A 15479-nucleotide genomic window follows, 5' to 3' on the forward strand; every position below is an offset into this window, starting at 1 on the left:
AAAAAAGGGACTGGGGCCAGAGGGCTAGAAGGATCTAACCAAAGTGAAACAATAACTTGTCCAAGCATAGATCAGCCCTAAAAATTAAAAAAGCTAAGGTTTTACTTAATTAAAGGTGTGGCTGCTCCAGAATAGTACATGAGCCCAGGGGGATTAAGACTGGCCTAGACCAAAAAGGGTTACTTGATGATAAATAACTCTTAGAAATGGTAATTATGTTATGCCCTAATGTTATTTACTGCCTAATATTGTTCACTGTGACTCCTTTAATTAATCTACCTGACATTCTCACTAACTCATTCCTTTTATCCTTTGCTGAGATTAAAGGTCCTTTTTATCTTATTGCTTTTGTGCTCATTCTTGGGTGAATCCAGTATGAAATTAGATGCCCATGTGCAGTTTGAGTACCTTGGCACTCACTTTTGGGGTTCACAGCAAGCTTACTGTCCCTTCTAATATTATCAGATGTTCTTGACTTTTCTGATCACTTTGAAATCCATTTATCCAAGACAAGAAAGAAGTTGCTGAAGTATAATATTCCCCAGTTCACAAAATCCCTCAGAGTGAGTTCTTATAGTCAGGCTAACAGAAGACCCCCATATTTATTTCAAATACAGATTTCTCACTAGGCTATAAGTCACTTTTAGAAGCTATCTAGCTAAATTGCTCAGTAATTTTCCTTGGCTAGTTTGCCCAAAAAGCTTACAAACACCCTTCATTATTATTTCTCAATACTGGTGTTGCTCTCCTAGGATATCTTTGAAATGCTTTCAATTACTCTGACTGGTCAAGCTCCACACTGAAAATGCTTCAGTTCCCTGAAGCAGATCCTCCTGATGACTTAGGCAAGAAATAAATATAATTATTTCACCTTGTGGTTAATTGCCCATGATCAGCTCTATGCTGCAAAGCATCATCCCATGGCCCTTTATAAATGTGGAGGCTAGTTTACCAGCAACATTTTTTCCTGTAACACATACTCCAAGGCAGATTAAACAAACAACTTGTTTACAAACAGTTTAATGAGGAATAGCTATGACGCACAAAACTGTTTCGTTTCCCTCTGCATATGCAGAGGAGCTTGCTTCCTATTTTCTTTATACAGATGGCACCAGCAGATGTCTCTTCAGAGGCCTTTTGACAAGTGACCCTGCAGCAACAACCCATGTCCCACTGATTTGCATCTGCTGGTGAGTCCTCTGCAAGGGTGGGACAATGGCCAGGTCCAGCAATGTCCATGTCACTGGAAAGTGTCTCATCTGCCTTCAGCCTCTTCCTGCATGTTACGTGCAAACTCCCCATACGTTCTAAGTTACCAGGACTGTTTACAAGGGAACAGTTTCACACAGTGCCCATCCAAGCTTAGTGTCAAGCTCTCAATGTCTGACATGGGCATCCAGGCCCATGTTTCTGTTTCTTCCTCTCACAAACATTCTTTCCACAGCCCTGGAAAATGTGTTTGATTCCAACATCATTCAGAGAACAGCCTTCTTTTCTCACATCACTTAATTGTCATTTCCCTCCTGTTTGCCTGTAATGGTATTTCATACCTGTGTGGTATTTAGGTCGTTTTAAATCATACATAATAACAATTTCTCAGTGGTTTCTTCACAAAACGTGATGGTGAGCCAGACTGTTGCTCATTCTTTTACCTGGCTTGCCTACCGATGTTGTCTTGTGCTTTGATTTCCAAGCTTTTGGCAGGGATATGTTTTTGTTCTGACTTAATATAGAACTGAGTGCAAAGGGAGATCTTGCCCAGGGGTAGAATGGTTAGACATATATTCTCTGAAAGTACTACCAACAGTAAAAAAAATAATAATAGCAAGATTTCTTCAAGGATACCACACATGGGGAGTGAAACTGTAGTCAAAGGATAAGTGTTACTGATTTTCTGATGTAATAATGAGATGTTTCAGTGGAAAAAAGTCATTTAAATGCAATATTTTTTTCCTCAGTTTCTGTTTTATCAGACATACTGAAAATTCAAGTTCAGTTCAAAATGATGTTTTGTGATTATTTTTTCCATTCCTGGGGTAGTTTTGTACAATAAGTCTTCAGTTAAGCTGAATTCTGTAACTTGTCTTAACGATAGTGTTACTTCTAACTTCCCAAATTGTTGAACTAAAACACACAGAGACTTCCAGGATTTTGATGTGAAACTGCAGCTGTTTGAAAATGTGCAGTGAATGTCATCTTTGGAGCATAGTTTGTGATCATTATCCTGCTGGGCACTTAAGTATCTTCTGTTTTCCATATTACACATATTTAAAATATATAAAGCAGAATGAAATTCAGAAAAGATAGATATCAAGCTACTTGCATGACATTACTACTCTACATGACTACTGCCGTAATAATACCCAATGCACAAGGCTATGAGGAGACATAATTATACTAATCCTAGCATAGATTCTTGCTAAACTGATAATCTTTGTTCTGATGTCTACCAATATTAAATATCAATAAAATGTGGGCCCTTGTTGAGAGATACTAATCAAACATATGCTCTGCCATTCTGATCTATCTCCACTATTATCATGTAATGATGATATTCCACAAGGCACAGGGAGCAGTACACAGCTTGATTAATTTCCCATTGTCAGGTAACACACAAACTGTACTGACTATGCTATGAAATTTCTGTGGATAAAAAGGGAAAGAAAAAAGTATACTAGTGTCAAGAAAAAAAAAAGAAAGAAAGAACAGATAAGACAAATACCTAGCTTCCAGAGTGAGAACTGTGGGTTTACATCCATTAGCTTAGGAAAGACCAAGAGCACTATAGTTATATTTTATTGCTTATACTAGCTGTCATTAAGTAAAATGAGTTATGAAAAGGTAAAGATGATTAATAGAAAAGTCAGAAGAATCGCAGAGCTCTATTCTAATGATGTTTACTTATGCTTCCATAAAACAATAGAGTAAAGCCTTTGCAATTTGCACCCTATTTAGAAATCAGAATGGCAAGGTTAATCCTAAAATATACTTTAAACTGTTTTATTAGAGTACCCTGCTCTTTCTTGATTCTAGCTTCATTTTTTTGGTTCCTATCATTCACTAATGCTACAGGTACTTGAGAGTCCCAGCTGCAGGTAGGAACAGCCACAAACATAGAAGCCACAGGATTAATGCCTAATGAAGGACAGTTTCACTGGATGCTGATAGTCATTATCAGTTTGCTAAAAAGCTGGCCCTCTCACCCATATAGACATTAGTAAGAGGAAAAAAAGGGAAAAGTACCCCTGTGCAAAAAAGTGAAACAATTAAACGTACCTCTGCCTTGCAGGATAACATAGACCTTACTAAGACTTCTCAGAAATATTAGCCCAAGAAAAGAGTTTGTGGCAATGTAGCTAAAAGTTCTGAAATAATATAGTCAGATGTTAATAACCTTTTATTCTGCTCATTCTGTATTGCACTTCATTCAATAACACAAACAAATTAATGTTATACAAGTCAGCATCGTGGCAGGCTATACCAAGATGTTTCTTATTTTCTGTTTTGTTCCCTTGTAAAGAATAAATAGCACTACTCTTATTTTTAGCTTTTTGACCCAGCGTTATTCCACACCGCTTGGAGACTTTGTCAATTTTTGCAATACTAGTCATTATCTTTACTAACCAACACATTTTAGAAGTTAGCATATCCAGACACTGTAAACAGCTATAGTCTTGAAAAGCAGATTCAAAAACTGGCCTCGTTCATGGCTACAGCTCCTCCCGGGGCCATAAATGCTTGTCTTGGTTTCTGCGCTTTGTACAGATGAAGAGATTAAAGATGCCAAGCCAGACAGAAAATAGCAGTTGCAACAAGCCCAGGAAAAAAGAATGAGGGGACACAACAAGCCTCGGCAAACGCTCAGCCCTTATCAGCACCAATCCTGCCAACCTGGGCAGAGAATCACAGATACAGCATCTTCTCTGCGCAGACCTCATGTGGTCTCACATTAACCACCTCAAGTTTCTGCATCCAGTCTGAATTTGGCATCCATGTTGGTGGTGAACAGGCTCCTGCAGGATGTGATTCACTGCTTTTGATCACCCACACACCAAGTGGGCACTTCCACAGCATTGTTCATCCCATTTGTTTTTTCTCTGTTTTTCCTGTTTTTCTGCTTTCCCTCTATTTTCTCCTGTGGGTATCACTATTTATATTTAAATACTGCATAGGTCTGTATGCAGAACTTGTTAATTTTTCTGGTTGCACAATTTTGAGGCAGAGCGTGTCTTCTTGACACTACTGATCAGACATGTTTCATATTCTGAGGTTAACAGCTAAGTAACATTAGATTTGGTATTATGTCTATTTGCAATAAACATTGGGGTGCCAAATACCTCGTCCAGGAAGCCAGACTTTGTCTTGAGGTCTCCTCATGAACTAGTGAAAGAAACTTGGAGTATGACTTCCCTGCAACATCCACACCCTATAGGAGACTCTCTGTGCTGGTTTTGTGCAGAGAAGGAGCAAATGCAACATTGACTTTCTGTTGGCTGCTAGTGCCTTCTTATTGAAAAATAAACTTTGCTGGATAAGAAAGAAAGACCAAGTTCCAAAAATTACCAGAGCTCAAACATTAGTTAAAATAATGATATTTAAGTAGTTGTTTGAACTCATATTCACACATAGAATGCCCTTCCATTGCAAATGAAAATACTTATTGTCCCCCCTCTCCCAAGAATTTTTCAAAGAAATTGGATTCTCTTTGTTGAAAATTGAATCCTGGAAAATATTTGTTTTTAATACCAAACCCCTAGTTTTTAAAAATATAATTAATATTTGAAAACTGACTATTTTCCTGTTTTTATTTATGGGAAATGTCAGCATAAGTGGCAAATTAAAAACATCCTTTTTTTTTTTTCTCCTTTCCCAACTTTCCCATGAAAAATAAATGGTATTTTCTTTCAACTCTACTGGCAACAGAAATGTCAATGTAGAAAGCCTTCAGGCATCATACTGAATTTATCTTCAAAAGCACAAGGTTAATGAGCATATTGAGAATCGTCAGGAACTCACAAGTCTGAAGGAACCTCAGATCCATCTGCTGGACTATTTGCTCAATGACTCACTGGAGGGTGAAAGGTTGAATTTCCAGTCCTTTCCTTCTAGAGGAGTGATAGCACTTTTTAAGGCTCGGATGATCAGTCCCTTCCAGAACCAAATCTTACATCTGGCTTCCAAGACATTAGAAATTCCCAGGGGGATGAGGACGTAATCTGAGTGTGTAGAAGGCTTCACTTATCTACAGGTCAAAAATGTTTTCACTTGTTCTAAATAAAACAAGATATCAGAACTGAGAGGCTTTGAAATCATGTCATCAAAAAACTCTTGTTGAAAAATACTCCTAGGCAATACTGCTGACTTATAACAGAGGTGATAAATTATTTTTCCCCCTTTATTCAGAACTATTACTTTCTTTTCAAAATGCTATTAAAAACCAAACCAAACCAAAACAAAATGAAACAAACCTGCAATATGTATAATTCCACTTGCTAATGGATAAAGATAGCCTTGTGGGAGGGAAATGGCAAAGTACCTCTGAAGTAAGAATTTGTTTCTTTGCCTGATTTGTAAAGGCAGAAATGTTTTTCATAGCACAGTTCACACTAAGGAGAACTGAATGTTGTACATGGTACCACATTTAAACAACTGTAGAAGCAGAAGTTGTAAATGTAAATGTAAAGATGCCATCCTTTTAGAATAAAAGTGTCACTGCCAGGCTCAGTATGGTTAAATGGTTTTCCTGACAGTACACAGCCAATGCTGAAGCCTGGATCAAAATTCAAGAGTTTTATTTAACCTCTACCGTATGCTTGTATTAATGAATTCTAATCTTATTTGGAAAATATGGAACTGCCTAACAATTAACCTAAATTGAGACTTAAAAAAAAATCAATCATACTTTTTCCCATATTGTGCAAGTGGCTACAATGCTCTATATGCAAATATGTTAATATTGACAGGTATACTATTTGGTATAGTTAGATCACAGCTACATTTAGTTTCGTATTTGCTCCTTTTGTCTGAGCTGTATTTTTAAGCCACTGTCTTTTCAATAAAAAACCCTGTCTTTGTCTTAAATCACAGTGTAAAGCTGCCGTGGTAATCAATTAATTACATTAGTGATCATCAGGTAAATTGTTTTTGTTACACTGATTTTTATCACGATCATTGTTCTGTATGTGTACCTGATTATTATCATCTTACAGGACGTGCCTGTGCAGAGACCAGGATAATGTACAGCAGATCCTTACAGACTGCAGTAAGAAAAACTTAACTGAAGGCTCAAGGCACTACTGGAGCACCATGCCACAGAAGAGAAACCAGCTAAAATGCCACCCTAACATTCCTTCATGCAATCTTAAATGCTCAAGAGACTTGGGAGATGATCTTACGTATCTGCATGAACTCACACAGTGAAAATCTCAGCAAACAGTAATTTGCTGGATTTATGGCATGGCAGGAACATCAGGTGGTAAGTTAAATAATGCAAGGCACAGAAATTGAGTAAAAATCTTCCTGTGAGCCTGCTCATCACAGACATATGAGCAGCTGCTTCCCACTGTAATTCCCATTCGCTTCCAAGCCTCCCCAGCTGGATAAGTGAAAGCCTTATCACGGTTGCCGATAATCTGACAGCCATCTGAGACAGGCTGCGAGTCAGATCCCCATACGGCAGGCAGGAACAGAAACTTCCTTGGGAGATACTGACAGCAGGTAGTGTGTTTCTCGCTTTGATTTCCCATTACAGGGTACTGTGCCTGCACATGGCGAGTGCTGTACCTCGGCACAGAGAGCGAGGGAACATTACACTGGTGTCTCTCATGTACTTCAAATAAAGGTTTATCATGTAATGTCTGAGCCTGTGATCCCTCTTGGAGCATAGCAGCTTTTCATGAGAAAGGAGAAGGGATCCTCCTAAGAGATAAGGGATCAAACAGTCAGGCACTCACTCTGTCTCTGTGAAACTTGGCAGTGGCATTCCCGCACACCACACTGTAAGTAATGCCTTGAATATAGAGGAACATGGTGATGGGTTTGGGCACATCAAGAGTCAGATGCACAGGTGCTCAGCACCTACTGCTGGGGTCAGATTCCTGAACTTGATCATCTCAGAGTGAGACATCTTGGTGCAGGCGAGCCAGCTCAGGGCCACCACTTGTGCCAGTAAGGTATTTCATTCTGGGTGCTGAATAATTCTCCCAAAAGAAGGTGGGGGGGGGAGGTGTGAAGTTGAGAAGAAAATTCCAAGCAAGTAGAACACTTTCTGTATGACAGTCAGGCAGAGATATCTGCTTATGGTACAGGTTGATGAGATATATAGATGAGATGTTAAAAATTCCACAAAAAGACCAATCCAGCAGCCCCACTGTGTGAAGATGCTCAGTGACATGCCTGGCAGGTAATCAATGGAGATTAGCTAAGGCTGACCCTCAGCAAGTATTTAATGCTTCTGTAATCACAGCTCAAACAAAGCTCACCTCCAAGTCTTGATGCATGTTTTCAGCATCTAACAGGTTTTCTGCATAGATAGATGTATAAAGATACCAGGGTACAAGTGGTCAAGGAGCTGACCCCTTTATAATTCATGTTAGTTGCAAAAATCCATGGGTTTTCAAGAAATGCAAGAATGGCCCTGAAAAATTATTTTCTAAATTATACTAAGTAGAATATTCTGTGCAGCAGAACTAAATAATCCAAAGACTTTCATATGGAAAGGCATAGCTGCCAGATTTCTGTGACCTGAAAGAAATTTGTGTCCATGTGTGCATGAGTATGTGTGCGTGCATATGCACAGGAGAATGTTAAATTGTTTTATACCACTGAATATTTAAGCAGAAAACATGAGTAACAGGTATTACAACTAATAAACTAATCAGTGTAGATCTGTGTTTTTCAAATAAAATATTATATTTCTCAAACAGCCATAAACTGATACAGCGTTTCATCAAAACCACTGGGAAAACTATTAGACTTTTTTTTTCTTGGTAATATCAGTATAATTTATGTCCCCATAACAAAAAAGTTAGAAGCCTGTTCATCAAGCAGATTGTGTCTGGGTGAGATTTTATGCTAATAAGTTAGAATTCCAAGTTTGATTTACTTGATTGATAATATAAAAAGAGTAACAGTGAAAGAGAAATATATTTTTAATATACTGCTCTGTAGTCTCTGCAGCAAACCAGCAGATGAACTATGAAATTTATTTTTTAGATTTCATTATGATTGTATTAAAATGTATGAAAGATTATTATCCATATAGGTAAAATAATAAAAAAAATCTATCTATTGTGACAGTTAGAATTTTTTAAAAACCTTTGGGGTTGGAGTTTGTTGGCAGGTTGGAAAGGCTGGCTTGACTTAGTCTCAAACTGCAGTCGATGCAATAATTTATAGCATCTGAACAGTAAAACAGTATTCCAGTATTTAAATTAGCCTTTAATAGATGGCATGAATCATTTTCATACTCATGCTTTCGCACATTGGGCCGCACTGCTAGGAATACAGTCTTCTGGGTGACATTGTTTAATCTTATATTGCTGCTTCAATAAGTTTCCAAGGACTGCAGAAAATGAGATGGGGTACACCGAACAAACTAATGCACAAAAAAATTATTACAAATAAAGCGCCACTCAGCTGCTTAGATAACTCTTTTGGAACAACATAATTTTGAATTACATTTCTATCACAACAACAGTATACCAAAAATTATCTTTAATGGAAAGTAAAAGAAGAAAATGACAGATTGTATCCAAATCCAAGTTTGTGACTTCTTGCAAAACAGTAACTTTGAACCATGAGTGTTTGTAATGTGATAAAGTATAATGTAAATTTAATGGCTTTCAAAACACAAGCTATTAAATACCATACAAATCTGGTAAATCCATTTGAAAAGTCAGTTTCTAGGCTCCTAGATCTTGCTCCGCTTTCAGAAACTGCAAGTTTAGCTTCCAGCACCCCCAGTTGGGATTCAGAACTACAGCAAAAACAATGACTTTCTTTAAGGTTTTACATACCAGTTGGGAGAGTCGCTATTCCAGGAGATTGCCAATATACACAAAGACAAATACATGTGAGGAGGGAAAGACACATGGAGGGAGGGCTGAAGGGCTGTCCCATCACTGTCAATCTGCGGTACCTGGGTCTGCAGGCAGCCCAGCTGCCACGGCAGGGCTGTGAGGCAGCTTTGCCTGGAGTCATTCCCCAGCCACTGGCCGGAGAGAGACTGAACTGAAGGAGGGTAAAAAATGTACTGTGTAGGAAAAATATTAAACCTTTCTTCACTCGGGAGCAGTGAGAAATACTAAGTAGAAAACAAGTGATTCACAAAAAAAAAAAAAAAAAAAATAAAAAGGAATAAATTGCAGAATATTTCATCACGCTGAGCAAAATGCAGGCTGACTATAGGCTGCAATAAAGCAGTCAGAGGATACCTGCCTCGCCAGCTTTACACCCACTGAGTTATCTCCCAACTCTCATAGACTAACTTTCCTCAGCATCAGCAACTAAATATTTCTCTGCCTGCTCAACTGAAATGTTTATGAATTTTTGAATTTTTATGATTTGGGGTTTAAGATACTCATCAATGAAAATTCAGGAGCTGCAATCAAAATCCATGAAAGAATCAATGTTCATTCCAGGGCAAAACCACAAATATAGCAGCAAAGTAGCAGCTTTCCTGGCTGATCTGACAAAGGTGCATCCCTTGGTACACAGGTTCATCATGCTAATACAGGTCTTGGACAAGCAGAGTGGGGACAACCCCTCCTCTCCCATAGTACCTGCTGTATTGCCTCCTTCAAAAGAAAGCAGAGTCAGTGGCAAACACAGCAGTGGTGTACTCCCGTAATTACTACTGTACATTGAAATCATGCTTTTAGACTTCCTATCCGTTTCCTGGAATTTATCATAGAGGATTCCTGACCCTATCTCACTATGATGTTTTGGCCCTGGATCCTCTTTCACAAACACTATATCTCTGAAATGGTGTTTCTGATCTGCAAATAAAAGATCTTCTAGAGAGGTTATATTTCAGTCCTGTGATATCATTAAACAGTAGGCTTGTAAAGCTACAATTTAAAGCTGGATGTTGAGTAAAAAGTCATTCTGAATTATTCTGCTTGGCCAGTGACAACAAAGCTTTGGAGTAAAAACATGGCTTCAGAACAAGACATTTAAGTTTTGCCTATTGAATCAGATCCACAGGCAGATTATTTGGGTGAGTGTGCATAGCTACCAGACACCACTTTCACTTGACTGCTGTTCTTTTTTCACACATCGGTAAGAAAATCCAAGAATATCAAACATCATGTTGTATGCCTTTTTTTAAAAAACAAGTATTTTACATAACCAAGACAGTGTAAATTAAGATCATCAAGCCACAGAAATAATAAAAAAAAATCTCTGTGAAAGTGTGTTTCTTTTAACAAAGAAACAGCAGTTTTATTACAAGATAAAACCAATGCCTTTTTCACTCCAGAGCTCCTGTGCTTATTTCACTCTAGTGTTCTGCCTAGAATCCTTCACAACTCCTCCTAGTGACTTCTAGTCACTTGAAGAAGCACATGTTAATGAAAATCCAACCTGAAAACATAATTAACTCTTGCATTTGCTGTAATAATCTAGGAAGAGTAATGGTCAGTTATTTTGCAAAGGTCCCCACTCTATTTTCCTGATCTGTTGTGGAAGCTGATTCAAAATCATTTTGGAAATGACTAAGAGAAACAGCAATATTTCATTATAAAACATGAAGATTCAGTGCTGCTACCTTGTCATTTCTGAGTCTCTATCACAGTAAGAAGGCATAGACTTTCACTATACACAAAATTTAGCATGTTTGCTAAGTCTGCCATTACCGGTAAAGTAAATATTTAAGAATGAAATAAGTGACAACTGGGCAAAATTTTGGATTAAAGTCTTTGCATTTGAGTCCTAAAGTTAGGACTTAAATTCAGTCTTAACTTCATCAAAGTCTGGGCTGCTTGGATTTGAGAGACGTTTACAACATAAACTGATAATTTCCACATTTGTACATATCTTATCAATAGATTATATTATTGATTGCCCATGCCTTAAGTTATCAGATAAAAGTATAGAGAAAACTTGAAAATCAGATTACTGCCTAAATATTTTCAAGAAATTATAGTCGTGAGTAAAAGCTAAGGCTCTAGTTTAGAAACACCTATGCTCACACTCAGCTTTGCCTAAGTAATGCCACTGAAATCCACTCTCTAAGCATTTTCTAATTTGCTAAAAATACTCTCTAGCACTTCAGCAGGAAAAGACAAAAAAGTTCGGAACATATTTCTGTGTTGAGGATTTATCATGAAATTGAAACTACTACAATGCCAGCTCATCATGACTAGAATAAATATTCTCTTTAAATTTTCCAAAAAATGAACTGGATGTCTTTAAAACTATTTAATCAGATCACAGGTGCAGAACTGCAAACTGTTAATAATTGTTACAATTATCTTCTCAAGCAATGTTTGCATAGAGAAGTAGGTAGTAGGATCAATTGATTTAACTGGGGAAAAACAAATAAGCTTTAGGACACAGATATTTTTCCAATACAGACAAATTACATCCATTACTTATAACTGCTACATAGGTATTAAAGAATTTTTATTCACTTAGAGATGGCATCCAGAACTGGGAAAAAAAAAAAAAAAAAAAAAAAAAAAAAGATACTTTTGTCTATAATTGTGTTGAAAAGGGAGAGTAATACAACATTTTGTTTTATATAAAAACTCCACACATACGTATGCAGATGAGTTTTATGTGACCCAGGAAACCCGGGACTTACTTGCAAAGGAAACGGGTTTGCAAAACTTTAGTTAATCTTTCTCAGGAAGCATTTTGAAATGGCTCTTATGTCCTAGTTTCCCTGTAAATTGTGGATACCACAGTAGAGACTATTTTTATGGTATTTACAACCCAAACAGAATCAAAAAAATACCAGAAGCCTCCCACTAGGCAAAAAATAAAGAAAAGCCTGAAAGTCTGTTCTGCACAAACAAAACAACTCTATGTCCTGTCCCTCTATCTAGGAACATTATTGAGTTTAAAAAGTGCTCAGCTGACTTTGAGATGAGGTGGCTCCTGGACTGCAGTGAAAACTAACTCAATGGATTTAGGCAAAATTGGCATTTCACTTCACTTTTAATTCCTGAAATTGACTTGCTGCAAACAACCTGGCCGAGGATGCATAATTTTGTTGTCAGTGCTAGGCAGAGCTTTGCTGGAACTCAACGTCTCTCTCACTTGTTACCTTTTTCTGAGTGAAAGTACTTCTATGCAGTTGCTCATGGAGAAACTTCATGGCTCTGAATACTTAATATTTCTTCTTCCTGAAGAAAGTTTTTCCCAAACCGGATAAACACGAAATGATCAACAATGTGATTCTGCAAAGTCACTTTTAGAAACAGCTTTTCTTGTGGAGGAAAACATGGTTACCATCTTCCGCCAGTGCTCTGCAAAGGCATTTCACTTGCATGATCTTAAGTGGCAGTTTTTGCAATTCCAGTTGTGGTTTAAAGGATAACAAAACACATTGTGTCTTTCTGCCCCCTTCTTTCCCCTGCAGATTGGTACAGCAACCTACTAAACTGCTGAAGAGGAAAGAGTTTTCATGAAAGTTCCATTTTTTTTATTTCTGAAGTAGCAGTAATATGCATTTTGAGTCTGTAATACAGGTTACAAAGTCACCAGCCTGTAGCTTTGTTTCTCCATGAGATGCAGTAAAGATCCACTGGTGAGCTTCATTCAAGATATTCTTTAGGTATAAATGATTTTTCACTGAACACTTAAATGAAATGCACCAGGTAACTGCTTTAACCTCAAAATCCTCCTCAGAGTCCACTGCAGTCTCATGACCTATGAGATATTGGTGATCAGCTGTGATAATCTTGTTTTTTAAGATTGAACAACACTTATCTTGTTCTTCATATGCCTCCTTTATACTGGTCTCACTTCTCTATCATGAAATAAAACCTCAATCCATTTCAGGTGGGGTTGCAGCAGCACTTGAGAGAATGCAAGGTAATAGATTAACAACCATTTCTAAGAGGAGGATGTTAAAATGCTGCCCATGTATTCTTGAAACAAAATCTGAGAAACCATACTGTCATGTCAAAGAAATCCTTTAGAAACTTATACAAGGATCATTTAAAATATAATATTTATGCTCTTTTAAGAGAGATGGACAGTCCTAATTTCAACAATTTGATGAGTAAGCTAAGTCCTTTCTATCTATTCAATGTAATACATACACACCTAACGATAAGACCTTTGTGTCACATAGGCCAGTTCTTAATAAAATACTCAGTGACTCTGAGGAAAAAAGCTACAACACACACAATCTTGAGCCACACAACCAATTTAATACAAGTATGATTAAGCCCTGGGCTCTCTTTTCTCCCTATGGCATTCACAACAGCTCAGAGCTAAACACAAAAGAATGGAGGTTTTTTTTTCTTCTCAGCACATAAATTATTAAATTCCCAGGACATAAAATAATATTTATAAACTCTCACTAGCTATTTGGATTTGTAACAGGGTATCTATCTATTTGCCTGATGATTATATAGTTTTGTCCAATTCTCTTCCTCATTTCTAGGACACCAATATGAAGCCAATCATTGCACTTAGGCTATTTGAATTATGTCAGGGTTATGAGTGAAAGGTCTGAATGGATCTTTCTCACAGCAATCACAACCCAGTTTTTGCCTACTGAGGACTGTCCTCATGGGGATGGGGCTGTCTTGCCCCTCTCCCAGGTGCACTGTGCATTTTTGGGTCTTCAGTAGCTGCTCAGTGAGGGGATAAAAAGAACCAAGAGTGCAGAAGCCCATGCTGATTTTACATGCAAGTTTTCAAAAACGTTTATATATCTATATATAAGACCACCAGCTGAAGTGGAGTGCCTCAGCTAGGTGAACAGGCAGAGCAAAACCACCTACAAATGGTCTCAGTCCATGGTCAGACCTACCACAGGAAAAAAAAGATACCAAAGAAGTACAAGTTAGTTCAGTCTTTTATGGCAGGGTGATATTTCTTTGCCTTCTTTCTACATTGAAAAGGACAGTTTGGCCTGAGTCACAACATAAATGTAGCACAGCAAGACAAACTTGACTGATGAGCATAAGAATAGAGCAGTGGTTCATTTAATCAAATGCTTTTATAAGCAGCTAATGAAATTAAAATGCTGAAAGAAAAAATCAAAGTTACCCAGGCTGCTTGAAGCTGCTTTAAAAGCATACCAACACCCATATCCACACCCTTTTTTTACTTCTTTAGTTCCTCCTGGAACTATAATATAGGGGTTTTTTATAATTAAATAAAAACCACAGACCAGACCTTTCAAACAAGATTCTACTTTACATTAATAAAATACTCCCTCATGAGTGAGTCAGTCTGCGATGCCCATTAATGGCTAACGGCTCCATTAAGAAGGGTGAGCAAAAAAGCCCTAGAATGTTTTATTGTTGAACGTGAAAGCACCCAGAACAATGGATGGGCATTTTTTTCTGTGAATCAAAATAATCACATTCAAATAATTAAATGCACACAGCATCTGATTCTGTAGCTGTTCTATGCAAGGAAGTCAACTGGGTTTAATAAGATTCAACACAATAGAGTCAATTAGTGCATTCGCCTCTAACCTACAAAACGAGGGCAGTTGGTTTGCTAGTAAGCTTACTCCTGAACAAATATCTATGGTCATCAGTGACAGCTACTCCAAACAAGTTTTTTTTCAGATGTGACTATCAGTTACCGGTATCTCTGGCTTTAAATCCCAGACCAGAAACAAAGCAGGACCTCACCCAAAAAACCACCTGAATTCAGCAGAGTTGAGGAGTCATGTTTTATCTCTTCCTTCCTCATTCAGTCAGGAGTTTTCTAGAAACGGGAGTACAAATACGATCAAAACAGTACAGAGTATGAAACCAGTCGAATGTGTGAAAAAAAAAAAAAAGTCATTTAGGAGCTTATTTATTCATCTAGTTGATATGATTGCCTGCCTACTGAAAAGAAATCAGAGAATTATAATACCAATAACCTGACCATATAGTATGCCTACTGGGGAGTCTATTAATTGTGCGTTAGTCTACTGCATATACCTGTCTATAGTACAAGGGCAATAATTGATTTTCAGTGTCATGTTTGAAAAGAAAATAATGAGGTCATATGAAGCCAAGAATGCATTGGCAACACTCTCTCATTCCACCCCAAATAAATTCAAGCTTTGGCTGTTACTTCATATCGAATGAGAGAGTGATTTAACACAGGAGAAAGAGTAGGTAAGTAACTAGTAAATAACTTTTAGACTATCTGTCACCATTTTGAATTAGTGCATAGCAACCAAATATTTACAGGAGAAAAAAATGCACTCTGGAACCGAGGTTTTGCAAACCTAGAGATAATTTAACCTCTCTTTCTTTAATATTAAAATGGTGCCTAAAAAGACAAAATGACAA

At 37.5% G+C, this 15479-nt stretch overlaps 1 long non-coding RNA gene across 25 annotated transcripts in view; it reads right to left on the bottom strand.

The window, feature by feature from the left end:
- Positions 1-15479, bottom strand: part of LOC110362429 (uncharacterized) — a 102398-nt gene that overhangs the window by 10885 nt on the left and 76034 nt on the right. For 7 of the 25 annotated variants that reach the window (XR_010470735.1, XR_010470744.1, XR_010470741.1 and 4 more), the window contains one exon: positions 14826-14901. The exons of 12 other annotated variants lie outside the window; for them this stretch is intronic. This is a non-coding gene — a long non-coding RNA (uncharacterized LOC110362429). Of the gene's footprint in view, positions 1-9017; positions 11634-14825; positions 14902-15479 lie in introns of those variants that run through there. 6 more of the 25 variants (XR_010470742.1, XR_010470748.1, XR_010470747.1 and 3 more) reach the window with 3 other exon arrangements.

The sequence above is a fragment of the Columba livia genome, chromosome 2, assembly GCF_036013475.1.
Source record: "Columba livia isolate bColLiv1 breed racing homer chromosome 2, bColLiv1.pat.W.v2, whole genome shotgun sequence".
NCBI classification, from domain to species: domain Eukaryota; kingdom Metazoa; phylum Chordata; class Aves; order Columbiformes; family Columbidae; genus Columba; species Columba livia.